Source organism: Haliotis cracherodii, unplaced genomic scaffold (assembly GCF_022045235.1).
Source record: "Haliotis cracherodii isolate W230 unplaced genomic scaffold, xgHalCrac1.p SCAF_9, whole genome shotgun sequence".
Lineage (NCBI taxonomy): Eukaryota > Metazoa > Mollusca > Gastropoda > Lepetellida > Haliotidae > Haliotis > Haliotis cracherodii.
Window position 1 is genome coordinate 14,676,798 of NW_027266343.1, and position 22,738 is coordinate 14,699,535.

At 41.7% G+C, this 22,738-nt stretch overlaps 41 non-coding genes across 41 annotated transcripts; all 41 read right to left on the reverse strand.

Annotated features, from left to right (window-relative positions):
• Positions 1–239: 239 nt before the first annotated feature.
• Trnak-uuu (transfer RNA lysine (anticodon UUU)) lies at positions 240–335 on the reverse strand. The gene is made up of 2 exons: positions 299–335; positions 240–275 (listed from the first exon to the last, which is right to left on the reverse strand). It is a non-coding gene; the product is annotated as a tRNA-Lys (tRNA).
• A 305-nt stretch (positions 336–640) lies between these two features.
• Trnak-uuu (transfer RNA lysine (anticodon UUU)) lies at positions 641–736 on the reverse strand. The gene is made up of 2 exons: positions 700–736; positions 641–676 (listed from the first exon to the last, which is right to left on the reverse strand). It is a non-coding gene; the product is annotated as a tRNA-Lys (tRNA).
• A 574-nt stretch (positions 737–1,310) lies between these two features.
• Positions 1,311–1,406, reverse strand: Trnak-uuu (transfer RNA lysine (anticodon UUU)). The gene is made up of 2 exons: positions 1,370–1,406; positions 1,311–1,346 (listed from the first exon to the last, which is right to left on the reverse strand). It is a non-coding gene; the product is annotated as a tRNA-Lys (tRNA).
• Positions 1,407–1,980: 574 nt separating this feature from the next.
• Trnak-uuu (transfer RNA lysine (anticodon UUU)) lies at positions 1,981–2,076 on the reverse strand. Its single transcript has 2 exons — positions 2,040–2,076; positions 1,981–2,016 (listed from the first exon to the last, which is right to left on the reverse strand). It is a non-coding gene; the product is annotated as a tRNA-Lys (tRNA).
• A 574-nt stretch (positions 2,077–2,650) lies between these two features.
• Trnak-uuu (transfer RNA lysine (anticodon UUU)) lies at positions 2,651–2,746 on the reverse strand. The gene is made up of 2 exons: positions 2,710–2,746; positions 2,651–2,686 (listed from the first exon to the last, which is right to left on the reverse strand). It is a non-coding gene; the product is annotated as a tRNA-Lys (tRNA).
• A 305-nt stretch (positions 2,747–3,051) lies between these two features.
• Trnak-uuu (transfer RNA lysine (anticodon UUU)) lies at positions 3,052–3,147 on the reverse strand. The gene is made up of 2 exons: positions 3,111–3,147; positions 3,052–3,087 (listed from the first exon to the last, which is right to left on the reverse strand). It is a non-coding gene; the product is annotated as a tRNA-Lys (tRNA).
• A 574-nt stretch (positions 3,148–3,721) lies between these two features.
• Positions 3,722–3,817, reverse strand: Trnak-uuu (transfer RNA lysine (anticodon UUU)). Its single transcript has 2 exons — positions 3,781–3,817; positions 3,722–3,757 (listed from the first exon to the last, which is right to left on the reverse strand). It is a non-coding gene; the product is annotated as a tRNA-Lys (tRNA).
• Positions 3,818–4,122: 305 nt separating this feature from the next.
• On the reverse strand, positions 4,123–4,218 carry Trnak-uuu (transfer RNA lysine (anticodon UUU)). Its single transcript has 2 exons — positions 4,182–4,218; positions 4,123–4,158 (listed from the first exon to the last, which is right to left on the reverse strand). It is a non-coding gene; the product is annotated as a tRNA-Lys (tRNA).
• Positions 4,219–4,792: 574 nt separating this feature from the next.
• Trnak-uuu (transfer RNA lysine (anticodon UUU)) lies at positions 4,793–4,888 on the reverse strand. The gene is made up of 2 exons: positions 4,852–4,888; positions 4,793–4,828 (listed from the first exon to the last, which is right to left on the reverse strand). It is a non-coding gene; the product is annotated as a tRNA-Lys (tRNA).
• A 305-nt stretch (positions 4,889–5,193) lies between these two features.
• Trnak-uuu (transfer RNA lysine (anticodon UUU)) lies at positions 5,194–5,289 on the reverse strand. Its single transcript has 2 exons — positions 5,253–5,289; positions 5,194–5,229 (listed from the first exon to the last, which is right to left on the reverse strand). It is a non-coding gene; the product is annotated as a tRNA-Lys (tRNA).
• Positions 5,290–5,863: 574 nt separating this feature from the next.
• On the reverse strand, positions 5,864–5,959 carry Trnak-uuu (transfer RNA lysine (anticodon UUU)). The gene is made up of 2 exons: positions 5,923–5,959; positions 5,864–5,899 (listed from the first exon to the last, which is right to left on the reverse strand). It is a non-coding gene; the product is annotated as a tRNA-Lys (tRNA).
• A 305-nt stretch (positions 5,960–6,264) lies between these two features.
• Trnak-uuu (transfer RNA lysine (anticodon UUU)) lies at positions 6,265–6,360 on the reverse strand. Its single transcript has 2 exons — positions 6,324–6,360; positions 6,265–6,300 (listed from the first exon to the last, which is right to left on the reverse strand). It is a non-coding gene; the product is annotated as a tRNA-Lys (tRNA).
• Positions 6,361–6,934: 574 nt separating this feature from the next.
• Trnak-uuu (transfer RNA lysine (anticodon UUU)) lies at positions 6,935–7,030 on the reverse strand. Its single transcript has 2 exons — positions 6,994–7,030; positions 6,935–6,970 (listed from the first exon to the last, which is right to left on the reverse strand). It is a non-coding gene; the product is annotated as a tRNA-Lys (tRNA).
• Positions 7,031–7,335: 305 nt separating this feature from the next.
• Positions 7,336–7,431, reverse strand: Trnak-uuu (transfer RNA lysine (anticodon UUU)). The gene is made up of 2 exons: positions 7,395–7,431; positions 7,336–7,371 (listed from the first exon to the last, which is right to left on the reverse strand). It is a non-coding gene; the product is annotated as a tRNA-Lys (tRNA).
• A 574-nt stretch (positions 7,432–8,005) lies between these two features.
• Positions 8,006–8,101, reverse strand: Trnak-uuu (transfer RNA lysine (anticodon UUU)). The gene is made up of 2 exons: positions 8,065–8,101; positions 8,006–8,041 (listed from the first exon to the last, which is right to left on the reverse strand). It is a non-coding gene; the product is annotated as a tRNA-Lys (tRNA).
• Positions 8,102–8,406: 305 nt separating this feature from the next.
• Positions 8,407–8,502, reverse strand: Trnak-uuu (transfer RNA lysine (anticodon UUU)). The gene is made up of 2 exons: positions 8,466–8,502; positions 8,407–8,442 (listed from the first exon to the last, which is right to left on the reverse strand). It is a non-coding gene; the product is annotated as a tRNA-Lys (tRNA).
• A 574-nt stretch (positions 8,503–9,076) lies between these two features.
• On the reverse strand, positions 9,077–9,172 carry Trnak-uuu (transfer RNA lysine (anticodon UUU)). Its single transcript has 2 exons — positions 9,136–9,172; positions 9,077–9,112 (listed from the first exon to the last, which is right to left on the reverse strand). It is a non-coding gene; the product is annotated as a tRNA-Lys (tRNA).
• Positions 9,173–9,477: 305 nt separating this feature from the next.
• Positions 9,478–9,573, reverse strand: Trnak-uuu (transfer RNA lysine (anticodon UUU)). Its single transcript has 2 exons — positions 9,537–9,573; positions 9,478–9,513 (listed from the first exon to the last, which is right to left on the reverse strand). It is a non-coding gene; the product is annotated as a tRNA-Lys (tRNA).
• Positions 9,574–10,147: 574 nt separating this feature from the next.
• Positions 10,148–10,243, reverse strand: Trnak-uuu (transfer RNA lysine (anticodon UUU)). The gene is made up of 2 exons: positions 10,207–10,243; positions 10,148–10,183 (listed from the first exon to the last, which is right to left on the reverse strand). It is a non-coding gene; the product is annotated as a tRNA-Lys (tRNA).
• A 975-nt stretch (positions 10,244–11,218) lies between these two features.
• Positions 11,219–11,314, reverse strand: Trnak-uuu (transfer RNA lysine (anticodon UUU)). The gene is made up of 2 exons: positions 11,278–11,314; positions 11,219–11,254 (listed from the first exon to the last, which is right to left on the reverse strand). It is a non-coding gene; the product is annotated as a tRNA-Lys (tRNA).
• A 305-nt stretch (positions 11,315–11,619) lies between these two features.
• Trnak-uuu (transfer RNA lysine (anticodon UUU)) lies at positions 11,620–11,715 on the reverse strand. The gene is made up of 2 exons: positions 11,679–11,715; positions 11,620–11,655 (listed from the first exon to the last, which is right to left on the reverse strand). It is a non-coding gene; the product is annotated as a tRNA-Lys (tRNA).
• Positions 11,716–12,289: 574 nt separating this feature from the next.
• Positions 12,290–12,385, reverse strand: Trnak-uuu (transfer RNA lysine (anticodon UUU)). Its single transcript has 2 exons — positions 12,349–12,385; positions 12,290–12,325 (listed from the first exon to the last, which is right to left on the reverse strand). It is a non-coding gene; the product is annotated as a tRNA-Lys (tRNA).
• Positions 12,386–12,690: 305 nt separating this feature from the next.
• Trnak-uuu (transfer RNA lysine (anticodon UUU)) lies at positions 12,691–12,786 on the reverse strand. Its single transcript has 2 exons — positions 12,750–12,786; positions 12,691–12,726 (listed from the first exon to the last, which is right to left on the reverse strand). It is a non-coding gene; the product is annotated as a tRNA-Lys (tRNA).
• A 574-nt stretch (positions 12,787–13,360) lies between these two features.
• Trnak-uuu (transfer RNA lysine (anticodon UUU)) lies at positions 13,361–13,456 on the reverse strand. Its single transcript has 2 exons — positions 13,420–13,456; positions 13,361–13,396 (listed from the first exon to the last, which is right to left on the reverse strand). It is a non-coding gene; the product is annotated as a tRNA-Lys (tRNA).
• Positions 13,457–13,761: 305 nt separating this feature from the next.
• Positions 13,762–13,857, reverse strand: Trnak-uuu (transfer RNA lysine (anticodon UUU)). Its single transcript has 2 exons — positions 13,821–13,857; positions 13,762–13,797 (listed from the first exon to the last, which is right to left on the reverse strand). It is a non-coding gene; the product is annotated as a tRNA-Lys (tRNA).
• A 574-nt stretch (positions 13,858–14,431) lies between these two features.
• On the reverse strand, positions 14,432–14,527 carry Trnak-uuu (transfer RNA lysine (anticodon UUU)). Its single transcript has 2 exons — positions 14,491–14,527; positions 14,432–14,467 (listed from the first exon to the last, which is right to left on the reverse strand). It is a non-coding gene; the product is annotated as a tRNA-Lys (tRNA).
• A 305-nt stretch (positions 14,528–14,832) lies between these two features.
• Positions 14,833–14,928, reverse strand: Trnak-uuu (transfer RNA lysine (anticodon UUU)). Its single transcript has 2 exons — positions 14,892–14,928; positions 14,833–14,868 (listed from the first exon to the last, which is right to left on the reverse strand). It is a non-coding gene; the product is annotated as a tRNA-Lys (tRNA).
• Positions 14,929–15,502: 574 nt separating this feature from the next.
• Positions 15,503–15,598, reverse strand: Trnak-uuu (transfer RNA lysine (anticodon UUU)). The gene is made up of 2 exons: positions 15,562–15,598; positions 15,503–15,538 (listed from the first exon to the last, which is right to left on the reverse strand). It is a non-coding gene; the product is annotated as a tRNA-Lys (tRNA).
• A 305-nt stretch (positions 15,599–15,903) lies between these two features.
• Trnak-uuu (transfer RNA lysine (anticodon UUU)) lies at positions 15,904–15,999 on the reverse strand. Its single transcript has 2 exons — positions 15,963–15,999; positions 15,904–15,939 (listed from the first exon to the last, which is right to left on the reverse strand). It is a non-coding gene; the product is annotated as a tRNA-Lys (tRNA).
• A 574-nt stretch (positions 16,000–16,573) lies between these two features.
• Trnak-uuu (transfer RNA lysine (anticodon UUU)) lies at positions 16,574–16,669 on the reverse strand. Its single transcript has 2 exons — positions 16,633–16,669; positions 16,574–16,609 (listed from the first exon to the last, which is right to left on the reverse strand). It is a non-coding gene; the product is annotated as a tRNA-Lys (tRNA).
• Positions 16,670–16,974: 305 nt separating this feature from the next.
• Positions 16,975–17,070, reverse strand: Trnak-uuu (transfer RNA lysine (anticodon UUU)). The gene is made up of 2 exons: positions 17,034–17,070; positions 16,975–17,010 (listed from the first exon to the last, which is right to left on the reverse strand). It is a non-coding gene; the product is annotated as a tRNA-Lys (tRNA).
• A 574-nt stretch (positions 17,071–17,644) lies between these two features.
• On the reverse strand, positions 17,645–17,740 carry Trnak-uuu (transfer RNA lysine (anticodon UUU)). The gene is made up of 2 exons: positions 17,704–17,740; positions 17,645–17,680 (listed from the first exon to the last, which is right to left on the reverse strand). It is a non-coding gene; the product is annotated as a tRNA-Lys (tRNA).
• A 305-nt stretch (positions 17,741–18,045) lies between these two features.
• Trnak-uuu (transfer RNA lysine (anticodon UUU)) lies at positions 18,046–18,141 on the reverse strand. Its single transcript has 2 exons — positions 18,105–18,141; positions 18,046–18,081 (listed from the first exon to the last, which is right to left on the reverse strand). It is a non-coding gene; the product is annotated as a tRNA-Lys (tRNA).
• A 574-nt stretch (positions 18,142–18,715) lies between these two features.
• Positions 18,716–18,811, reverse strand: Trnak-uuu (transfer RNA lysine (anticodon UUU)). The gene is made up of 2 exons: positions 18,775–18,811; positions 18,716–18,751 (listed from the first exon to the last, which is right to left on the reverse strand). It is a non-coding gene; the product is annotated as a tRNA-Lys (tRNA).
• Positions 18,812–19,116: 305 nt separating this feature from the next.
• Trnak-uuu (transfer RNA lysine (anticodon UUU)) lies at positions 19,117–19,212 on the reverse strand. Its single transcript has 2 exons — positions 19,176–19,212; positions 19,117–19,152 (listed from the first exon to the last, which is right to left on the reverse strand). It is a non-coding gene; the product is annotated as a tRNA-Lys (tRNA).
• A 574-nt stretch (positions 19,213–19,786) lies between these two features.
• On the reverse strand, positions 19,787–19,882 carry Trnak-uuu (transfer RNA lysine (anticodon UUU)). The gene is made up of 2 exons: positions 19,846–19,882; positions 19,787–19,822 (listed from the first exon to the last, which is right to left on the reverse strand). It is a non-coding gene; the product is annotated as a tRNA-Lys (tRNA).
• A 305-nt stretch (positions 19,883–20,187) lies between these two features.
• Positions 20,188–20,283, reverse strand: Trnak-uuu (transfer RNA lysine (anticodon UUU)). Its single transcript has 2 exons — positions 20,247–20,283; positions 20,188–20,223 (listed from the first exon to the last, which is right to left on the reverse strand). It is a non-coding gene; the product is annotated as a tRNA-Lys (tRNA).
• Positions 20,284–20,857: 574 nt separating this feature from the next.
• Trnak-uuu (transfer RNA lysine (anticodon UUU)) lies at positions 20,858–20,953 on the reverse strand. The gene is made up of 2 exons: positions 20,917–20,953; positions 20,858–20,893 (listed from the first exon to the last, which is right to left on the reverse strand). It is a non-coding gene; the product is annotated as a tRNA-Lys (tRNA).
• A 305-nt stretch (positions 20,954–21,258) lies between these two features.
• Trnak-uuu (transfer RNA lysine (anticodon UUU)) lies at positions 21,259–21,354 on the reverse strand. Its single transcript has 2 exons — positions 21,318–21,354; positions 21,259–21,294 (listed from the first exon to the last, which is right to left on the reverse strand). It is a non-coding gene; the product is annotated as a tRNA-Lys (tRNA).
• A 574-nt stretch (positions 21,355–21,928) lies between these two features.
• On the reverse strand, positions 21,929–22,024 carry Trnak-uuu (transfer RNA lysine (anticodon UUU)). Its single transcript has 2 exons — positions 21,988–22,024; positions 21,929–21,964 (listed from the first exon to the last, which is right to left on the reverse strand). It is a non-coding gene; the product is annotated as a tRNA-Lys (tRNA).
• A 305-nt stretch (positions 22,025–22,329) lies between these two features.
• On the reverse strand, positions 22,330–22,425 carry Trnak-uuu (transfer RNA lysine (anticodon UUU)). The gene is made up of 2 exons: positions 22,389–22,425; positions 22,330–22,365 (listed from the first exon to the last, which is right to left on the reverse strand). It is a non-coding gene; the product is annotated as a tRNA-Lys (tRNA).
• Positions 22,426–22,738: the final 313 nt, after the last annotated feature.

Genomic DNA, 22,738 nt, shown 5'->3' on the forward strand with positions numbered 1-22,738 from the left:
CTGAAGACCTTACTCGGATCTTCACGGGTCCACCATTCAGGAGTTACATACAATGCAAGCTATTTCATCATTCAATGAATTATTTCTCACAGACGAAAACATATTTTCTTCCCATTCTGTTCTTCAGGTGTACAGACGCCATCATACTGTATGGAATAGATTGGTTAGAATACTTTGTTTTTGAAATGTGAAACCGAAATATAATTTGTAGAATAATGATTGTGAAATAAAAAGAGGACCGCCCGAACAGGGACTCGAACCCTGGACCCTCAGATCACTCTGATTGTGACAGACCGCTTAAAAGTCTGATGCTCTACCGACTGAGCTATCCGGGCTCTTGTCTAGCCAGCCAGATGTATCTGTTCAGCTGACAGACAAGCAAACACAAATGTTTGTTAACATTTCTGCTTCCTCAAAGGCCTTTTGTCGTACACCACTCAGGAGTTACATACAATGCAAGATATTTCATCATTCAATGAATTATTTCTTAGACACGAAAATATATTCTCTCCCCATTCTGTTCTTCGGGTGTACAGACGCCATCATATTGTATGGAATAGATTGGTTAGAATACTTTGTTTTTGAAATGTGAAACCGAAATATAATTTGTAGAATAATGATTGTGAAATAAAAAGAGGACCGCCCGAACAGGGACTCGAACCCTGGACCCTCAGATCACTCTGATTGTGACAGACCGCTTAAAAGTCTGATGCTCTACCGACTGAGCTATCCGGGCACTCGGTAAGCTGGCCAGATGTTTCTGTTCAGGTGACAGACAAGCAAACACAAATGTTTGTTGACATTTCTGCTACCTCAAGCGCCTTTTATCGCACATCATTCAGGTTGGTTGGTTGGCAAACACGCCGCACTCTGCAATATTCCATCTTATATGACGGCGGTCTGTAAATAATCGAGTCTGGACCAGACAATCCAGTGATTAATATGATGAGCATCGATCCACGTAATTGAGATCGATGACATGCATCAACCAAGTCAGTGATCCTGACTACTCGATCCCGTTAGTCGTCTCTTAAAACAAGCATAGTCGCCTTTTACGGCAAGCATAGGTTGCTGAAGACCTTACTCGGATCTTCACGGGTCCACCATTCAGGAGTTACATACAATGCAAGCTATTTCATCATTCAATGAATTATTTCTCACAGACGAAAACATATTTTCTTCCCATTCTGTTCTTCAGGTGTACAGACGCCATCATACTGTATGGAATAGATTGGTTAGAATACTTTGTTTTTGAAATGTGAAACCGAAATATAATTTGTAGAATAATGATTGTGAAATAAAAAGAGGACCGCCCGAACAGGGACTCGAACCCTGGACCCTCAGATCACTCTGATTGTGACAGACCGCTTAAAAGTCTGATGCTCTACCGACTGAGCTATCCGGGCACTCGGTAAGCTGGCCAGATGTATCTGTTCAGGTGACAGACAAGCAAACACAAATGTTTGTTGACATTTCTGCTACCTCAAGCGCCTTTTATCGCACATCATTCAGGTTGGTTGGTTGGCAAACACGCCGCACTCTGCAATATTCCATCTTATATGACGGCGGTCTGTAAATAATTGAGTCTGCACCAGACAATCCAGTGATTAATATGATGAGCATCGATCCACGTAATTGAGATCGATGACATGCATCAACCAAGTCAATGATCCTGACTACTCGATCCCGTTAGTCGTCTCTTAAAACAAGCATAGTCGCCTTTTACGGCAAGCATAGGTTGCTGAAGACCTTACTCGGATCTTCACGGGTCCACCATTCAGGAGTTACATACAATGCAAGCTATTTCATCATTCAATGAATTATTTCTCACAGACGAAAACAAATTTTCTTCCCATTCTGTTCTTCAGGTGTACAGACGCCATCATACTGTATGGAATAGATTGGTTAGAATACTTTGTTTTTGAAATGTGAAACCGAAATATAATTTGTAGAATAATGATTGTGAAATAAAAAGAGGACCGCCCGAACAGGGACTCGAACCCTGGACCCTCAGATCACTCTGATTGTGACAGACCGCTTAAAAGTCTGATGCTCTACCGACTGAGCTATCCGGGCACTCGGTAAGCTGGCCAGATGTTTCTGTTCAGGTGACAGACAAGCAAACACAAATGTTTGTTGAAATTTCTGCTACCTCAAGCGCCTTTTATCGCACATCATTCAGGTTGGTTGGTTGGCAAACACGCCGCACTCTGCAATATTCCATCTTATATGACGGCGGTCTGTAAATAATCGAGTCTGGACCAGACAATCCAGTGATTAATATGATGAGCATCGATCCACGTAATTGAGATCGATGACATGCATCAACCAAGTCAGTGATCCTGACTACTCGATCCCGTTAGTCGTCTCTTAAAACAAGCATAGTCGCCTTTTACGGCAAGCATAGGTTGCTGAAGACCTTACTCGGATCTTCACGGGTCCACCATTCAGGAGTTACATACAATGCAAGATATTTCATCATTCAATGAATTATTTCTCACAGACGAAAACATATTTTCTTCCCATTCTGTTCTTCAGGTGTACAGACGCCATCATATTGTATGGAATAGATTGGTTAGAATACTTTGTTTTTGAAATGTGAAACCGAAATATAATTTGTAGAATAATGATTGTGAAATAAAAAGAGGACCGCCCGAACAGGCACTCGAACCCTGGACCCTCAGATCCCTCTGATTGTGACAGACCCCTTAAAAGTCTGATGCTCTACCGACTGAGCTATCCGGGCTCTTGTCTAGCCAGCCAGATGTATCTGTTCAGCTGACAGACAAGCAAACACAAATGTTTGTTAACATTTCTGCTTCCTCAAAGGCCTTTTGTCGTACACCACTCAGGAGTTACATACAATGCAAGATATTTCATCATTCAATGAATTATTTCTTATACACGAAAATATATTCTCTCCCCATTCTGTTCTTCGGGTGTACAGACGCCATCATATTGTATGGAATAGATTGGTTAAAATACTTTGTTTTTGAAATGTGAAACCGAAATATAATTTGTAGAATAATGATTGTGAAATAAAAAGAGGACCGCCCGAACAGGGACTCGAACCCTGGACCCTCAGATCACTCTGATTGTGACAGACCGCTTAAAAGTCTGATGCTCTACCGACTGAGCTATCCGGGCACTCGGTAAGCTGGCCAGATGTTTCTGTTCAGGTGACAGACAAGCAAACACAAATGTTTGTTGAAATTTCTGCTACCTCAAGCGCCTTTTATCGCACATCATTCAGGTTGGTTGGTTGGCAAACACGCCGCACTCTGCAATATTCCATCTTATATGACGGCGGTCTGTAAATAATCGAGTCTGGACCAGACAATCCAGTGATTAATATGATGAGCATCGATCCACGTAATTGAGATCGATGACATGCATCAACCAAGTCAGTGATCCTGACTACTCGATCCCGTTAGTCGTCTCTTAAAACAAGCATAGTCGCCTTTTACGGCAAGCATAGGTTGCTGAAGACCTTACTCGGATCTTCACGGGTCCACCATTCAGGAGTTACATACAATGCAAGATATTTCATCATTCAATGAATTATTTCTCACAGACGAAAACATATTTTCTTCCCATTCTGTTCTTCAGGTGTACAGACGCCATCATATTGTATGGAATAGATTGGTTAGAATACTTTGTTTTTGAAATGTGAAACCGAAATATAATTTGTAGAATAATGATTGTGAAATAAAAAGAGGACCGCCCGAACAGGCACTCGAACCCTGGACCCTCAGATCCCTCTGATTGTGACAGACCCCTTAAAAGTCTGATGCTCTACCGACTGAGCTATCCGGGCTCTTGTCTAGCCAGCCAGATGTATCTGTTCAGCTGACAGACAAGCAAACACAAATGTTTGTTAACATTTCTGCTTCCTCAAAGGCCTTTTGTCGTACACCACTCAGGAGTTACATACAATGCAAGATATTTCATCATTCAATGAATTATTTCTTATACACGAAAATATATTCTCTCCCCATTCTGTTCTTCGGGTGTACAGACGCCATCATATTGTATGGAATAGATTGGTTAAAATACTTTGTTTTTGAAATGTGAAACCGAAATATAATTTGTAGAATAATGATTGTGAAATAAAAAGAGGACCGCCCGAACAGGGACTCGAACCCTGGACCCTCAGATCACTCTGATTGTGACAGACCGCTTAAAAGTCTGATGCTCTACCGACTGAGCTATCCGGGCACTCGGTAAGCTGGCCAGATGTTTCTGTTCAGGTGACAGACAAGCAAACACAAATGTTTGTTGACATTTCTGCTACCTCAAGCGCCTTTTATCGCACATCATTCAGGTTGGTTGGTTGGCAAACACGCCGCACTCTGCAATATTCCATCTTATATGACGGCGGTCTGTAAATAATCGAGTCTGGACCAGACAATCCAGTGATTAATATGATGAGCATCGATCCACGTAATTGAGATCGATGACATGCATCAACCAAGTCAGTGATCCTGACTACTCGATCCCGTTAGTCGTCTCTTAAAACAAGCATAGTCGCCTTTTACGGCAAGCATAGGTTGCTGAAGACCTTACTCGGATCTTCACGGGTCCACCATTCAGGAGTTACATACAATGCAAGCTATTTCATCATTCAATGAATTATTTCTCACAGACGAAAACATATTTTCTTCCCATTCTGTTCTTCAGGTGTACAGACGCCATCATACTGTATGGAATAGATTGGTTAGAATACTTTGTTTTTGAAATGTGAAACCGAAATATAATTTGTAGAATAATGATTGTGAAATAAAAAGAGGACCGCCCGAACAGGGACTCGAACCCTGGACCCTCAGATCACTCTGATTGTGACAGACCGCTTAAAAGTCTGATGCTCTACCGACTGAGCTATCCGGGCTCTTGTCTAGCCAGCCAGATGTATCTGTTCAGCTGACAGACAAGCAAACACAAATGTTTGTTAACATTTCTGCTTCCTCAAAGGCCTTTTGTCGTACACCACTCAGGAGTTACATACAATGCAAGATATTTCATCATTCAATGAATTATTTCTTAGACACGAAAATATATTCTCTCCCCATTCTGTTCTTCGGGTGTACAGACGCCATCATATTGTATGGAATAGATTGGTTAGAATACTTTGTTTTTGAAATGTGAAACCGAAATATAATTTGTAGAATAATGATTGTGAAATAAAAAGAGGACCGCCCGAACAGGGACTCGAACCCTGGACCCTCAGATCACTCTGATTGTGACAGACCGCTTAAAAGTCTGATGCTCTACCGACTGAGCTATCCGGGCACTCGGTAAGCTGGCCAGATGTATCTGTTCAGGTGACAGACAAGCAAACACAAATGTTTGTTGACATTTCTGCTACCTCAAGCGCCTTTTATCGCACATCATTCAGGTTGGTTGGTTGGCAAACACGCCGCACTCTGCAATATTCCATCTTATATGACGGCGGTCTGTAAATAATTGAGTCTGCACCAGACAATCCAGTGATTAATATGATGAGCATCGATCCACGTAATTGAGATCGATGACATGCATCAACCAAGTCAATGATCCTGACTACTCGATCCCGTTAGTCGTCTCTTAAAACAAGCATAGTCGCCTTTTACGGCAAGCATAGGTTGCTGAAGACCTTACTCGGATCTTCACGGGTCCACCATTCAGGAGTTACATACAATGCAAGCTATTTCATCATTCAATGAATTATTTCTCACAGACGAAAACATATTTTCTTCCCATTCTGTTCTTCAGGTGTACAGACGCCATCATACTGTATGGAATAGATTGGTTAGAATACTTTGTTTTTGAAATGTGAAACCGAAATATAATTTGTAGAATAATGATTGTGAAATAAAAAGAGGACCGCCCGAACAGGGACTCGAACCCTGGACCCTCAGATCACTCTGATTGTGACAGACCCCTTAAAAGTCTGATGCTCTACCGACTGAGCTATCCGGGCTCTTGTCTAGCCAGCCAGATGTATCTGTTCAGCTGACAGACAAGCAAACACAAATGTTTGTTAACATTTCTGCTTCCTCAAAGGCCTTTTGTCGTACACCACTCCGGAGTTACATACAATGCAAGATATTTCATCATTCAATGAATTATTTCTTAGACACGAAAATATATTCTCTCCCCATTCTGTTCTTCGGGTGTACAGACGCCATCATATTGTATGGAATAGATTGGTTAGAATACTTTGTTTTTGAAATGTGAAACCGAAATATAATTTGTAGAATAATGATTGTGAAATAAAAAGAGGACCGCCCGAACAGGGACTCGAACCCTGGACCCTCAGATCACTCTGATTGTGACAGACCGCTTAAAAGTCTGATGCTCTACCGACTGAGCTATCCGGGCACTCGGTAAGCTGGCCAGATGTATCTGTTCAGGTGACAGACAAGCAAACACAAATGTTTGTTGACATTTCTGCTACCTCAAGCGCCTTTTATCGCACATCATTCAGGTTGGTTGGTTGGCAAACACGCCGCACTCTGCAATATTCCATCTTATATGACGGCGGTCTGTAAATAATTGAGTCTGCACCAGACAATCCAGTGATTAATATGATGAGCATCGATCCACGTAATTGAGATCGATGACATGCATCAACCAAGTCAATGATCCTGACTACTCGATCCCGTTAGTCGTCTCTTAAAACAAGCATAGTCGCCTTTTACGGCAAGCATAGGTTGCTGAAGACCTTACTCGGATCTTCACGGGTCCACCATTCAGGAGTTACATACAATGCAAGCTATTTCATCATTCAATGAATTATTTCTCACAGACGAAAACAAATTTTCTTCCCATTCTGTTCTTCAGGTGTACAGACGCCATCATACTGTATGGAATAGATTGGTTAGAATACTTTGTTTTTGAAATGTGAAACCGAAATATAATTTGTAGAATAATGATTGTGAAATAAAAAGAGGACCGCCCGAACAGGGACTCGAACCCTGGACCCTCAGATCACTCTGATTGTGACAGACCCCTTAAAAGTCTGATGCTCTACCGACTGAGCTATCCGGGCTCTTGTCTACCCAGCCAGATGTATCTGTTCAGCTGACAGACAAGCAAACACAAATGTTTGTTAACATTTCTGCTTCCTCAAAGGCCTTTTGTCGTACACCACTCAGGAGTTACATACAATGCAAGATATTTCATCATTCAATGAATTATTTCTTAGACACGAAAATATATTCTCTCCCCATTCTGTTCTTCGGGTGTACAGACGCCATCATATTGTATGGAATAGATTGGTTAGAATACTTTGTTTTTGAAATGTGAAACCGAAATATAATTTGTAGAATAATGATTGTGAAATAAAAAGAGGACCGCCCGAACAGGGACTCGAACCCTGGACCCTCAGATCACTCTGATTGTGACAGACCGCTTAAAAGTCTGATGCTCTACCGACTGAGCTATCCGGGCACTCGGTAAGCTGGCCAGATGTATCTGTTCAGGTGACAGACAAGCAAACACAAATGTTTGTTGACATTTCTGCTACCTCAAGCGCCTTTTATCGCACATCATTCAGGTTGGTTGGTTGGCAAACACGCCGCACTCTGCAATATTCCATCTTATATGACGGCGGTCTGTAAATAATCGAGTCTGCACCAGACAATCCAGTGATTAATATGATGAGCATCGATCCACGTAATTGAGATCGATGACATGCATCAACCAAGTCAATGATCCTGACTACTCGATCCCGTTAGTCGTCTCTTAAAACAAGCATAGTCGCCTTTTACGGCAAGCATAGGTTGCTGAAGACCTTACTCGGATCTTCACGGGTCCACCATTCAGGAGTTACATACAATGCAAGCTATTTCATCATTCAATGAATTATTTCTCACAGACGAAAACAAATTTTCTTCCCATTCTGTTCTTCAGGTGTACAGACGCCATCATACTGTATGGAATAGATTGGTTAGAATACTTTGTTTTTGAAATGTGAAACCGAAATATAATTTGTAGAATAATGATTGTGAAATAAAAAGAGGACCGCCCGAACAGGGACTCGAACCCTGGACCCTCAGATCACTCTGATTGTGACAGACCCCTTAAAAGTCTGATGCTCTACCGACTGAGCTATCCGGGCTCTTGTCTACCCAGCCAGATGTATCTGTTCAGCTGACAGACAAGCAAACACAAATGTTTGTTAACATTTCTGCTTCCTCAAAGGCCTTTTGTCGTACACCACTCAGGAGTTACATACAATGCAAGATATTTCATCATTCAATGAATTATTTCTTAGACACGAAAATATATTCTCTCCCCATTCTGTTCTTCGGGTGTACAGACGCCATCATATTGTATGGAATAGATTGGTTAGAATACTTTGTTTTTGAAATGTGAAACCGAAATATAATTTGTAGAATAATGATTGTGAAATAAAAAGAGGACCGCCCGAACAGGGACTCGAACCCTGGACCCTCAGATTACTCTGATTGTGACAGACCGCTTAAAAGTCTGATGCTCTACCGACTGAGCTATCCGGGCACTCGGGAAGCTGGCCAGATGTTTCTGTTCAGGTGACAGACAAGCAAACACAAATGTTTGTTGACATTTCTGCTACCTCAAGCGCCTTTTATCGCACATCATTCAGGTTGGTTGGTTGGCAAACACGCCGCACTCTGCAATATTCCATCTTATATGACGGCGGTCTGTAAATAATCGAGTCTGCACCAGACAATCCAGTGATTAATATGATGAGCATCGATCCACGTAATTGAGATCGATGACATGCATCAACCAAGTCAATGATCCTGACTACTCGATCCCGTTAGTCGTCTCTTAAAACAAGCATAGTCGCCTTTTACGGCAAGCATAGGTTGCTGAAGACCTTACTCGGATCTTCACGGGTCCACCATTCAGGAGTTACATACAATGCAAGCTATTTCATCATTCAATGAATTATTTCTCACAGACGAAAACAAATTTTCTTCCCATTCTGTTCTTCAGGTGTACAGACGCCATCATACTGTATGGAATAGATTGGTTAGAATACTTTGTTTTTGAAATGTGAAACCGAAATATAATTTGTAGAATAATGATTGTGAAATAAAAAGAGGACCGCCCGAACAGGGACTCGAACCCTGGACCCTCAGATCACTCTGATTGTGACAGACCCCTTAAAAGTCTGATGCTCTACCGACTGAGCTATCCGGGCTCTTGTCTACCCAGCCAGATGTATCTGTTCAGCTGACAGACAAGCAAACACAAATGTTTGTTAACATTTCTGCTTCCTCAAAGGCCTTTTGTCGTACACCACTCAGGAGTTACATACAATGCAAGATATTTCATCATTCAATGAATTATTTCTTAGACACGAAAATATATTCTCTCCCCATTCTGTTCTTCGGGTGTACAGACGCCATCATATTGTATGGAATAGATTGGTTAGAATACTTTGTTTTTGAAATGTGAAACCGAAATATAATTTGTAGAATAATGATTGTGAAATAAAAAGAGGACCGCCCGAACAGGGACTCGAACCCTGGACCCTCAGATCACTCTGATTGTGACAGACCGCTTAAAAGTCTGATGCTCTACCGACTGAGCTATCCGGGCACTCGGGAAGCTGGCCAGATGTTTCTGTTCAGGTGACAGACAAGCAAACACAAATGTTTGTTGACATTTCTGCTACCTCAAGCGCCTTTTATCGCACATCATTCAGGTTGGTTGGTTGGCAAACACGCCGCACTCTGCAATATTCCATCTTATATGACGGCGGTCTGTAAATAATCGAGTCTGGACCAGACAATCCAGTGATTAATATGATGAGCATCGATCCACGTAATTGAGATCGATGACATGCATCAACCAAGTCAGTGATCCTGACTACTCGATCCCGTTAGTCGTCTCTTAAAACAAGCATAGTCGCCTTTTACGGCAAGCATAGGTTGCTGAAGACCTTACTCGGATCTTCACGGGTCCACCATTCAGGAGTTACATACAATGCAAGCTATTTCATCATTCAATGAATTATTTCTCACAGACGAAAACATATTTTCTTCCCATTCTGTTCTTCAGGTGTACAGACGCCATCATACTGTATGGAATAGATTGGTTAGAATACTTTGTTTTTGAAATGTGAAACCGAAATATAATTTGTAGAATAATGATTGTGAAATAAAAAGAGGACCGCCCGAACAGGGACTCGAACCCTGGACCCTCAGATCACTCTGATTGTGACAGACCCCTTAAAAGTCTGATGCTCTACCGACTGAGCTATCCGGGCTCTTGTCTACCCAGCCAGATGTATCTGTTCAGCTGACAGACAAGCAAACACAAATGTTTGTTAACATTTCTGCTTCCTCAAAGGCCTTTTGTCGTACACCACTCAGGAGTTACATACAATGCAAGATATTTCATCATTCAATGAATTATTTCTTAGACACGAAAATATATTCTCTCCCCATTCTGTTCTTCGGGTGTACAGACGCCATCATATTGTATGGAATAGATTGGTTAAAATACTTTGTTTTTGAAATGTGAAACCGAAATATAATTTGTAGAATAATGATTGTGAAATAAAAAGAGGACCGCCCGAACAGGGACTCGAACCCTGGACCCTCAGATCACTCTGATTGTGACAGACCGCTTAAAAGTCTTATCCTCTACCGACTGAGCTATCCGGGGACTCGGTAAGCTGGCCAGATGTATCTGTTCAGGTGACAGACAAGCAAACACAAATGTTTGTTGACATTTCTGCTACCTCAAGCGCCTTTTATCGCACATCATTCAGGTTGGTTGGTTGGCAAACACGCCGCACTCTGCAATATTCCATCTTATATGACGGCGGTCTGTAAATAATCGAGTCTGGACCAGACAATCCAGTGATTAATATGATGAGCATCGATCCACGTAATTGAGATCGATGACATGCATCAACCAAGTCAGTGATCCTGACTACTCGATCCCGTTAGTCGTCTCTTAAAACAAGCATAGTCGCCTTTTACGGCAAGCATAGGTTGCTGAAGACCTTACTCGGATCTTCACGGGTCCACCATTCAGGAGTTACATACAATGCAAGCTATTTCATCATTCAATGAATTATTTCTCACAGACGAAAACATATTTTCTTCCCATTCTGTTCTTCAGGTGTACAGACGCCATCATATTGTATGGAATAGATTGGTTAGAATACTTTGTTTTTGAAATGTGAAACCGAAATATAATTTGTAGAATAATGATTGTGAAATAAAAAGAGGACCGCACGAACAGGGACTCGAACCCTGGACCCTCAGATCACTCTGATTGTGACAGACCCCTTAAAAGTCTGATGCTCTACCGACTGAGCTATCCGGGCTCTTGTCTAGCCAGCCAGATGTATCTGTTCAGCTGACAGACAAGCAAACACAAATGTTTGTTAACATTTCTGCTTCCTCAAAGGCCTTTTGTCGTACACCACTCGGGAGTTACATACAATGCAAGATATTTCATCATTCAATGAATTATTTCTCATACACGAAAATATATTCTCTCCCCATTCTGTTCTTCGGGTGTACAGACGCCATCATATTGTATGGAATAGATTGGTTAAAATACTTTGTTTTTGAAATGTGAAACCGAAATATAATTTGTAGAATAATGATTGTGAAATAAAAAGAGGACCGCCCGAACAGGGACTCGAACCCTGGACCCTCAGATCACTCTGATTGTGACAGACCGCTTAAAAGTCTGATGCTCTACCGACTGAGCTATCCGGGCACTCGGTAAGCTGGCCAGATGTTTCTGTTCAGGTGACAGACAAGCAAACACAAATGTTTGTTGACATTTCTGCTACCTCAAGCGCCTTTTATCGCACATCATTCAGGTTGGTTGGTTGGCAAACACGCCGTACTCTGCAATATTCCATCTTATATGACGGCGGTCTGTAAATAATCGAGTCTGGACCAGACAATCCAGTGATTAATATGATGAGCATCGATCCACGTAATTGAGATCGATGACATGCATCAACCAAGTCAGTGATCCTGACTACTCGATCCCGTTAGTCGTCTCTTAAAACAAGCATAGTCGCCTTTTACGGCAAGCATAGGTTGCTGAAGACCTTACTCGGATCTTCACGGGTCCACCATTCAGGAGTTACATACAATGCAAGCTATTTCATCATTCAATGAATTATTTCTCACAGACGAAAACATATTTTCTTCCCATTCTGTTCTTCAGGTGTACAGACGCCATCATATTGTATGGAATAGATTGGTTAGAATACTTTGTTTTTGAAATGTGAAACCGAAATATAATTTGTAGAATAATGATTGTGAAATAAAAAGAGGACCGCCCGAACAGGGACTCGAACCCTGGACCCTCAGATCCCTCTGATTGTGACAGACCCCTTAAAAGTCTGATGCTCTACCGACTGAGCTATCCGGGCTCTTGTCTACCCAGCCAGATGTATCTGTTCAGCTGACAGACAAGCAAACACAAATGTTTGTTAACATTTCTGCTTCCTCAAAGGCCTTTTGTCGTACACCACTCAGGAGTTACATACAATGCAAGATATTTCATCATTCAATGAATTATTTCTTATACACGAAAATATACTCTCTCCCCATTCTGTTCTTCGGGTGTACAGACGCCATCATATTGTATGGAATAGATTGGTTAAAATACTTTGTTTTTGAAATGTGAAACCGAAATATAATTTGTAGAATAATGATTGTGAAATAAAAAGAGGACCGCCCGAACAGGGACTCGAACCCTGGACCCTCAGATCACTCTGATTGTGACAGACCGCTTAAAAGTCTGATGCTCTACCGACTGAGCTATCGGGGCACTCGGGAAGCTGGCCAGATGTTTCTGTTCAGGTGACAGACAAGCAAACACAAATGTTTGTTGACATTTCTGCTACCTCAAGCGCCTTTTATCGCACATCATTCAGGTTGGTTGGTTGGCAAACACGCCGCACTCTGCAATATTCCATCTTATATGACGGCGGTCTGTAAATAATCGAGTCTGGACCAGACAATCCAGTGATTAATATGATGAGCATCGATCCACGTAATTGAGATCGATGACATGCATCAACCAAGTCAGTGATCCTGACTACTCGATCCCGTTAGTCGTCTCTTAAAACAAGCATAGTCGCCTTTTACGGCAAGCATAGGTTGCTGAAGACCTTACTCGGATCTTCACGGGTCCACCATTCAGGAGTTACATACAATGCAAGATATTTCATCATTCAATGAATTATTTCTCACAGACGAAAACATATTTTCTTCCCATTCTGTTCTTCGGGTGTACAGACGCCATCATATTGTATGGAATAGATTGGTTAGAATACTTTGTTTTTGAAATGTGAAACCGAAATATAATTTGTAGAATAATGATTGTGAAATAAAAAGAGGACCGCCCGAACAGGGACTCGAACCCTGGACCCTCACATCACTCTGATTGTGACAGACCCCTTAAAAGTCTGATGCTCTACCGACTGAGCTATCCGGGCTCTTGTCTAGCCAGCCAGATGTATCTGTTCAGCTGACAGACAAGCAAACACAAATGTTTGTTAACATTTCTGCTTCCTCAAAGGCCTTTTGTCGTACACCACTCAGGAGTTACATACAATGCAAGATATTTCATCATTCAATGAATTATTTCTTATACACGAAAATATATTCTCTCCCCATTCTGTTCTTCGGGTGTACAGACGCCATCATATTGTATGGAATAGATTGGTTAAAATACTTTGTTTTTGAAATGTGAAACCGAAATATAATTTGTAGAATAATGATTGTGAAATAAAAAGAGGACCGCCCGAACAGGGACTCGAACCCTGGACCCTCAGATCACTCTGATTGTGACAGACCGCTTAAAAGTCTGATGCTCTACCGACTGAGCTATCCGGGCACTCGGTAAGCTGGCCAGATGTATCTGTTCAGGTGACAGACAAGCAAACACAAATGTTTGTTGACATTTCTGCTACCTCAAGCGCCTTTTATCGCACATCATTCAGGTTGGTTGGTTGGCAAACACGCCGCACTCTGCAATATTCCATCTTATATGACGGCGGTCTGTAAATAATTGAGTCTGCACCAGACAATCCAGTGATTAATATGATGAGCATCGATCCACGTAATTGAGATCGATGACATGCATCAACCAAGTCAGTGATCCTGACTACTCGATCCCGTTAGTCGTCTCTTAAAACAAGCATAGTCGCCTTTTACGGCAAGCATAGGTTGCTGAAGACCTTACTCGGATCTTCACGGGTCCACCATTCAGGAGTTACATACAATGCAAGCTATTTCATCATTCAATGAATTATTTCTCACAGACGAAAACATATTTTCTTCCCATTCTGTTCTTCAGGTGTACAGACGCCATCATACTGTATGGAATAGATTGGTTAGAATACTTTGTTTTTGAAATGTGAAACCGAAATATAATTTGTAGAATAATGATTGTGAAATAAAAAGAGGACCGCCCGAACAGGGACTCGAACCCTGGACCCTCAGATCACTCTGATTGTGACAGACCCCTTAAAAGTCTGATGCTCTACCGACTGAGCTATCCGGGCTCTTGTCTACCCAGCCAGATGTATCTGTTCAGCTGACAGACAAGCAAACACAAATGTTTGTTAACATTTCTGCTTCCTCAAAGGCCTTTTGTCGTACACCACTCAGGAGTTACATACAATGCAAGATATTTCATCATTCAATGAATTATTTCTTAGACACGAAAATATATTCTCTCCCCATTCTGTTCTTCGGGTGTACAGACGCCATCATATTGTATGGAATAGATTGGTTAGAATACTTTGTTTTTGAAATGTGAAACCGAAATATAATTTGTAGAATAATGATTGTGAAATAAAAAGAGGACCGCCCGAACAGGGACTCGAACCCTGGACCCTCAGATCACTCTGATTGTGACAGACCGCTTAAAAGTCTGATGCTCTACCGACTGAGCTATCCGGGCACTCGGTAAGCTGGCCAGATGTATCTGTTCAGGTGACAGACAAGCAAACACAAATGTTTGTTGACATTTCTGCTACCTCAAGCGCCTTTTATCGCACATCATTCAGGTTGGTTGGTTGGCAAACACGCCGCACTCTGCAATATTCCATCTTATATGACGGCGGTCTGTAAATAATTGAGTCTGCACCAGACAATCCAGTGATTAATATGATGAGCATCGATCCACGTAATTGAGATCGATGACATGCATCAACCAAGTCAGTGATCCTGACTACTCGATCCCGTTAGTCGTCTCTTAAAACAAGCATAGTCGCCTTTTACGGCAAGCATAGGTTGCTGAAGACCTTACTCGGATCTTCACGGGTCCACCATTCAGGAGTTACATACAATGCAAGATATTTCATCATTCAATGAATTATTTCTCACAGACGAAAACATATTTTCTTCCCATTCTGTTCTTCGGGTGTACAGACGCCATCATATTGTATGGAATAGATTGGTTAGAATACTTTGTTTTTGAAATGTGAAACCGAAATATAATTTGTAGAATAATGATTGTGAAATAATAAGAGGACCGCCCGAACAGGGACTCGAACCCTGGACCCTCAGATCACTCTGATTGTGACAGACCCCTTAAAAGTCTGATGCTCTACCGACTGAGCTATCCGGGCTCTTGTCTACCCAGCCAGATGTATCTGTTCAGCTGACAGACAAGCAAACACAAATGTTTGTTAACATTTCTGCTTCCTCAAAGGCCTTTTGTCGTACACCACTCAGGAGTTACATACAATGCAAGATATTTCATCATTCAATGAATTATTTCTTAGACACGAAAATATATTCTCTCCCCATTCTGTTCTTCGGGTGTACAGACGCCATCATATTGTATGGAATAGATTGGTTAAAATACTTTGTTTTTGAAATGTGAAACCGAAATATAATTTGTAGAATAATGATTGTGAAATAAAAAGAGGACCGCCCGAACAGGGACTCGAACCCTGGACCCTCAGATCACTCTGATTGTGACAGACCGCTTAAAAGTCTGATGCTCTACCGACTGAGCTATCCGGGCACTGGGTAAGCTGGCCAGATGTATCTGTTCAGGTGACAGACAAGCAAACACAAATGTTTGTTGACATTTCTGCTACCTCAAGCGCCTTTTATCGCACATCATTCAGGTTGGTTGGTTGGCAAACACGCCGCACTCTGCAATATTCCATCTTATATGACGGCGGTCTGTAAATAATCGAGTCTGGACCAGACAATCCAGTGATTAATATGATGAGCATCGATCCACGTAATTGAGATCGATGACATGCATCAACCAAGTCAGTGATCCTGACTACTCGATCCCGTTAGTCGTCTCTTAAAACAAGCATAGTCGCCTTTTACGGCAAGCATAGGTTGCTGAAGACCTTACTCGGATCTTCACGGGTCCACCATTCAGGAGTTACATACAATGCAAGCTATTTCATCATTCAATGAATTATTTCTCACAGACGAAAACATATTTTCTTCCCATTCTGTTCTTCAGGTGTACAGACGCCATCATACTGTATGGAATAGATTGGTTAGAATACTTTGTTTTTGAAATGTGAAACCGAAATATAATTTGTAGAATAATGATTGTGAAATAAAAAGAGGACCGCCCGAACAGGGACTCGAACCCTGGACCCTCAGATCACTCTGATTGTGACAGACCCCTTAAAAGTCTGATGCTCTACCGACTGAGCTATCCGGGCTCTTGTCTAGCCAGCCAGATGTATCTGTTCAGCTGACAGACAAGCAAACACAAATGTTTGTTAACATTTCTGCTTCCTCAAAGGCCTTTTGTCGTACACCACTCAGGAGTTACATACAATGCAAGATATTTCATCATTCAATGAATTATTTCTTATACACGAAAATATATTCTCTCCCCATTCTGTTCTTCGGGTGTACAGACGCCATCATATTGTATGGAATAGATTGGTTAAAATACTTTGTTTTTGAAATGTGAAACCGAAATATAATTTGTAGAATAATGATTGTGAAATAAAAAGAGGACCGCCCGAACAGGGACTCGAACCCTGGACCCTCAGATCACTCTGATTGTGACAGACCGCTTAAAAGTCTGATGCTCTACCGACTGAGCTATCCGGGCACTCGGTAAGCTGGCCAGATGTATCTGTTCAGGTGACAGACAAGCAAACACAAATGTTTGTTGACATTTCTGCTACCTCAAGCGCCTTTTATCGCACATCATTCAGGTTGGTTGGTTGGCAAACACGCCGCACTCTGCAATATTCCATCTTATATGACGGCGGTCTGTAAATAATTGAGTCTGCACCAGACAATCCAGTGATTAATATGATGAGCATCGATCCACGTAATTGAGATCGATGACATGCATCAACCAAGTCAGTGATCCTGACTACTCGATCCCGTTAGTCGTCTCTTAAAACAAGCATAGTCGCCTTTTACGGCAAGCATAGGTTGCTGAAGACCTTACTCGGATCTTCACGGGTCCACCATTCAGGAGTTACATACAATGCAAGCTATTTCATCATTCAATGAATTATTTCTCACAGACGAAAACATATTTTCTTCCCATTCTGTTCTTCAGGTGTACAGACGCCATCATACTGTATGGAATAGATTGGTTAGAATACTTTGTTTTTGAAATGTGAAACCGAAATATAATTTGTAGAATAATGATTGTGAAATAAAAAGAGGACCGCCCGAACAGGGACTCGAACCCTGGACCCTCAGATCACTCTGATTGTGACAGACCCCTTAAAAGTCTGATGCTCTACCGACTGAGCTATCCGGGCTCTTGTCTACCCAGCCAGATGTATCTGTTCAGCTGACAGACAAGCAAACACAAATGTTTGTTAACATTTCTGCTTCCTCAAAGGCCTTTTGTCGTACACCACTCAGGAGTTACATACAATGCAAGATATTTCATCATTCAATGAATTATTTCTTAGACACGAAAATATATTCTCTCCCCATTCTGTTCTTCGGGTGTACAGACGCCATCATATTGTATGGAATAGATTGGTTAGAATACTTTGTTTTTGAAATGTGAAACCGAAATATAATTTGTAGAATAATGATTGTGAAATAAAAAGAGGACCGCCCGAACAGGGACTCGAACCCTGGACCCTCAGATCACTCTGATTGTGACAGACCGCTTAAAAGTCTGATGCTCTACCGACTGAGCTATCCGGGCACTCGGTAAGCTGGCCAGATGTATCTGTTCAGGTGACAGACAAGCAAACACAAATGTTTGTTGACATTTCTGCTACCTCAAGCGCCTTTTATCGCACATCATTCAGGTTGGTTGGTTGGCAAACACGCCGCACTCTGCAATATTCCATCTTATATGACGGCGGTCTGTAAATAATTGAGTCTGCACCAGACAATCCAGTGATTAATATGATGAGCATCGATCCACGTAATTGAGATCGATGACATGCATCAACCAAGTCAGTGATCCTGACTACTCGATCCCGTTAGTCGTCTCTTAACACAAGCATAGTCGCCTTTTACGGCAAGCATAGGTTGCTGAAGACCTTACTCGGATCTTCACGGGTCCACCATTCAGGAGTTACATACAATGCAAGCTATTTCATCATTCAATGAATTATTTCTCACAGACGAAAACATATTTTCTTCCCATTCTGTTCTTCAGGTGTACAGACGCCATCATACTGTATGGAATAGATTGGTTAGAATACTTTGTTTTTGAAATGTGAAACCGAAATATAATTTGTAGAATAATGATTGTGAAATAAAAAGAGGACCGCCCGAACAGGGACTGGAACCCTGGACCCTCAGATCACTCTGATTGTGACAGACCCCTTAAAAGTCTGATGCTCTACCGACTGAGCTATCCGGGCTCTTGTCTACCCAGCCAGATGTATCTGTTCAGCTGACAGACAAGCAAACACAAATGTTTGTTAACATTTCTGCTTCCTCAAAGGCCTTTTGTCGTACACCACTCAGGAGTTACATACAATGCAAGATATTTCATCATTCAATGAATTATTTCTTATACACGAAAATATATTCTCTCCCCATTCTGTTCTTCGGGTGTACAGACGCCATCATATTGTATGGAATAGATTGGTTAGAATACTTTGTTTTTGAAATGTGAAACCGAAATATAATTTGTAGAATAATGATTGTGAAATAAAAAGAGGACCGCCCGAACAGGGACTCGAACCCTGGACCCTCAGTTCACTCTGATTGTGACAGACCGCTTAAAAGTCTGATGCTCTACCGACTGAGCTATCCGGGCACTCGGTAAGCTGGCCAGATGTTTCTGTTCAGGTGACAGACAAGCAAACACAAATGTTTGTTGACATTTCTGCTACCTCAAGCGCCTTTTATCGCACATCATTCAGGTTGGTTGGTTGGCAAACACGCCGCACTCTGCAATATTCCATCTTATATGACGGCGGTCTGTAAATAATCGAGTCTGGACCAGACAATCCAGTGATTAATATGATGAGCATCGATCCACGTAATTGAGATCGATGACATGCATCAACCAAGTCAGTGATCCTGACTACTCGATCCCGTTAGTCGTCTCTTAAAACAAGCATAGTCGCCTTTTACGGCAAGCATAGGTTGCTGAAGACCTTACTCGGATCTTCACGGGTCCACCATTCAGGAGTTACATACAATGCAAGCTATTTCATCATTCAATGAATTATTTCTCACAGACGAAAACATATTTTCTTCCCATTCTGTTCTTCAGGTGTACAGACGCCATCATACTGTATGGAATAGATTGGTTAGAATACTTTGTTTTTGAAATGTGAAACCGAAATATAATTTGTAGAATAATGATTGTGAAATAAAAAGAGGACCGCCCGAACAGGGACTCGAACCCTGGACCCTCAGATCACTCTGATTGTGACAGACCCCTTAAAAGTCTGATGCTCTACCGACTGAGCTATCCGGGCTCTTGTCTAGCCAGCCAGATGTATCTGTTCAGCTGACAGACAAGCAAACACAAATGTTTGTTAACATTTCTGCTTCCTCAAAGGCCTTTTGTCGTACACCACTCAGGAGTTACATACAATGCAAGATATTTCATCATTCAATGAATTATTTCTTATACACGAAAATATATTCTCTCCCCATTCTGTTCTTCGGGTGTACAGACGCCATCATATTGTATGGAATAGATTGGTTAGAATACTTTGTTTTTGAAATGTGAAACCGAAATATAATTTGTAGAATAATGATTGTGAAATAAAAAGAGGACCGCCCGAACAGGGACTCGAACCCTGGACCCTCAGATCACTCTGATTGTGACAGACCGCTTAAAAGTCTGATGCTCTACCGACTGAGCTATCCGGGCACTCGGTAAGCTGGCCAGATGTTTCTGTTCAGGTGACAGACAAGCAAACACAAATGTTTGTTGACATTTCTGCTACCTCAAGCGCCTTTTATCGCACATCATTCAGGTTGGTTGGTTGGCAAACACGCCGCACTCTGCAATATTCCATCTTATATGACGGCGGTCTGTAAATAATCGAGTCTGCACCAGACAATCCAGTGATTAATATGATGAGCATCGATCCACGTAATTGAGATCGATGACATGCATCAACCAAGTCAGTGATCCTGACTACTCGATCCCGTTAGTCGTCTCTTAAAACAAGCATAGTCGCCTTTTACGGCAAGCATAGGTTGCTGAAGACCTTACTCGGATCTTCACGGGTCCACCATTCAGGAGTTACATACAATGCAAGCTATTTCATCATTCAATGAATTATTTCTCACAGACGAAAACATATTTTCTTCCCATTCTGTTCTTCAGGTGTACAGACGCCATCATACTGTATGGAATAGATTGGTTAGAATACTTTGTTTTTGAAATGTGAAACCGAAATATAATTTGTAGAATAATGATTGTGAAATAAAAAGAGGACCGCCCGAACAGGGACTCGAACCCTGGACCCTCAGATCACTCTGATTGTGACAGACCCCTTAAAAGTCTGATGCTCTACCGACTGAGCTATCCGGGCTCTTGTCTAGCCAGCCAGATGTATCTGTTCAGCTGACAGACAAGCAAACACAAATGTTTGTTAACATTTCTGCTTCCTCAAAGGCCTTTTGTCGTACACCACTCAGGAGTTACATACAATGCAAGATATTTCATCATTCAATGAATTATTTCTTAGACACGAAAATATATTCTCTCCCCATTCTGTTCTTCGGGTGTACAGACGCCATCATATTGTATGGAATAGATTGGTTAAAATACTTTGTTTTTGAAATGTGAAACCGAAATATAATTTGTAGAATAATGATTGTGAAATAAAAAGAGGACCGCCCGAACAGGGACTCGAACCCTGGACCCTCAGATCACTCTGATTGTGACAGACCGCTTAAAAGTCTTATCCTCTACCGACTGAGCTATCCGGGCACTCGGGAAGCTGGCCAGATGTATCTGTTCAGGTGACAGACAAGCAAACACAAATGTTTGTTGACATTTCTGCTACCTCAAGCGCCTTTTATCGCACATCATTCAGGTTGGTTGGTTGGCAAACACGCCGCACTCTGCAATATTCCATCTTATATGACGGCGGTCTGTAAATAATTGAGTCTGCACCAGACAATCCAGTGATTAATATGATGAGCATCGATCCACGTAATTGAGATCGATGACATGCATCAACCAAGTCAGTGATCCTGACTACTCGATCCCGTTAGTCGTCTCTTAAAACAAGCATAGTCGCCTTTTACGGCAAGCATAGGTTGCTGAAGACCTTACTCGGATCTTCACGGGTCCACCATTCAGGAGTTACATACAATGCAAGCTATTTCATCATTCAATGAATTATTTCTCACAGACGAAAACATATTTTCTTCCCATTCTGTTCTTCAGGTGTACAGACGCCATCATACTGTATGGAATAGATTGGTTAGAATACTTTGTTTTTGAAATGTGAAACCGAAATATAATTTGTAGAATAATGATTGTGAAATAAAAAGAGGACCGCCCGAACAGGGACTCGAACCCTGGACCCTCAGATCACTCTGATTGTGACAGACCCCTTAAAAGTCTGATGCTCTACCGACTGAGCTATCCGGGCTCTTGTCTACCCAGCCAGATGTATCTGTTCAGCTGACAGACAAGCAAACACAAATGTTTGTTAACATTTCTGCTTCCTCAAAGGCCTTTTGTCGTACACCACTCAGGAGTTACATACAATGCAAGATATTTCATCATTCAATGAATTATTTCTTAGACACGAAAATATATTCTCTCCCCATTCTGTTCTTCGGGTGTACAGACGCCATCATATTGTATGGAATAGATTGGTTAAAATACTTTGTTTTTGAAATGTGAAACCGAAATATAATTTGTAGAATAATGATTGTGAAATAAAAAGAGGACCGCCCGAACAGGGACTCGAACCCTGGACCCTCAGATCACTCTGATTGTGACAGACCGCTTAAAAGTCTGATGCTCTACCGACTGAGCTATCCGGGCACTCGGTAAGCTGGCCAGATGTATCTGTTCAGGTGACAGACAAGCAAACACAAATGTTTGTTGACATTTCTGCTACCTCAAGCGCCTTTTATCGCACATCATTCAGGTTGGTTGGTTGGCAAACACGCCGCACTCTGCAATATTCCATCTTATATGACGGCGGTCTGTAAATAATCGAGTCTGGACCAGACAATCCAGTGATTAATATGATGAGCATCGATCCACGTAATTGAGATCGATGACATGCATCAACCAAGTCAGTGATCCTGACTACTCGATCCCGTTAGTCGTCTCTTAAAACAAGCATAGTCGC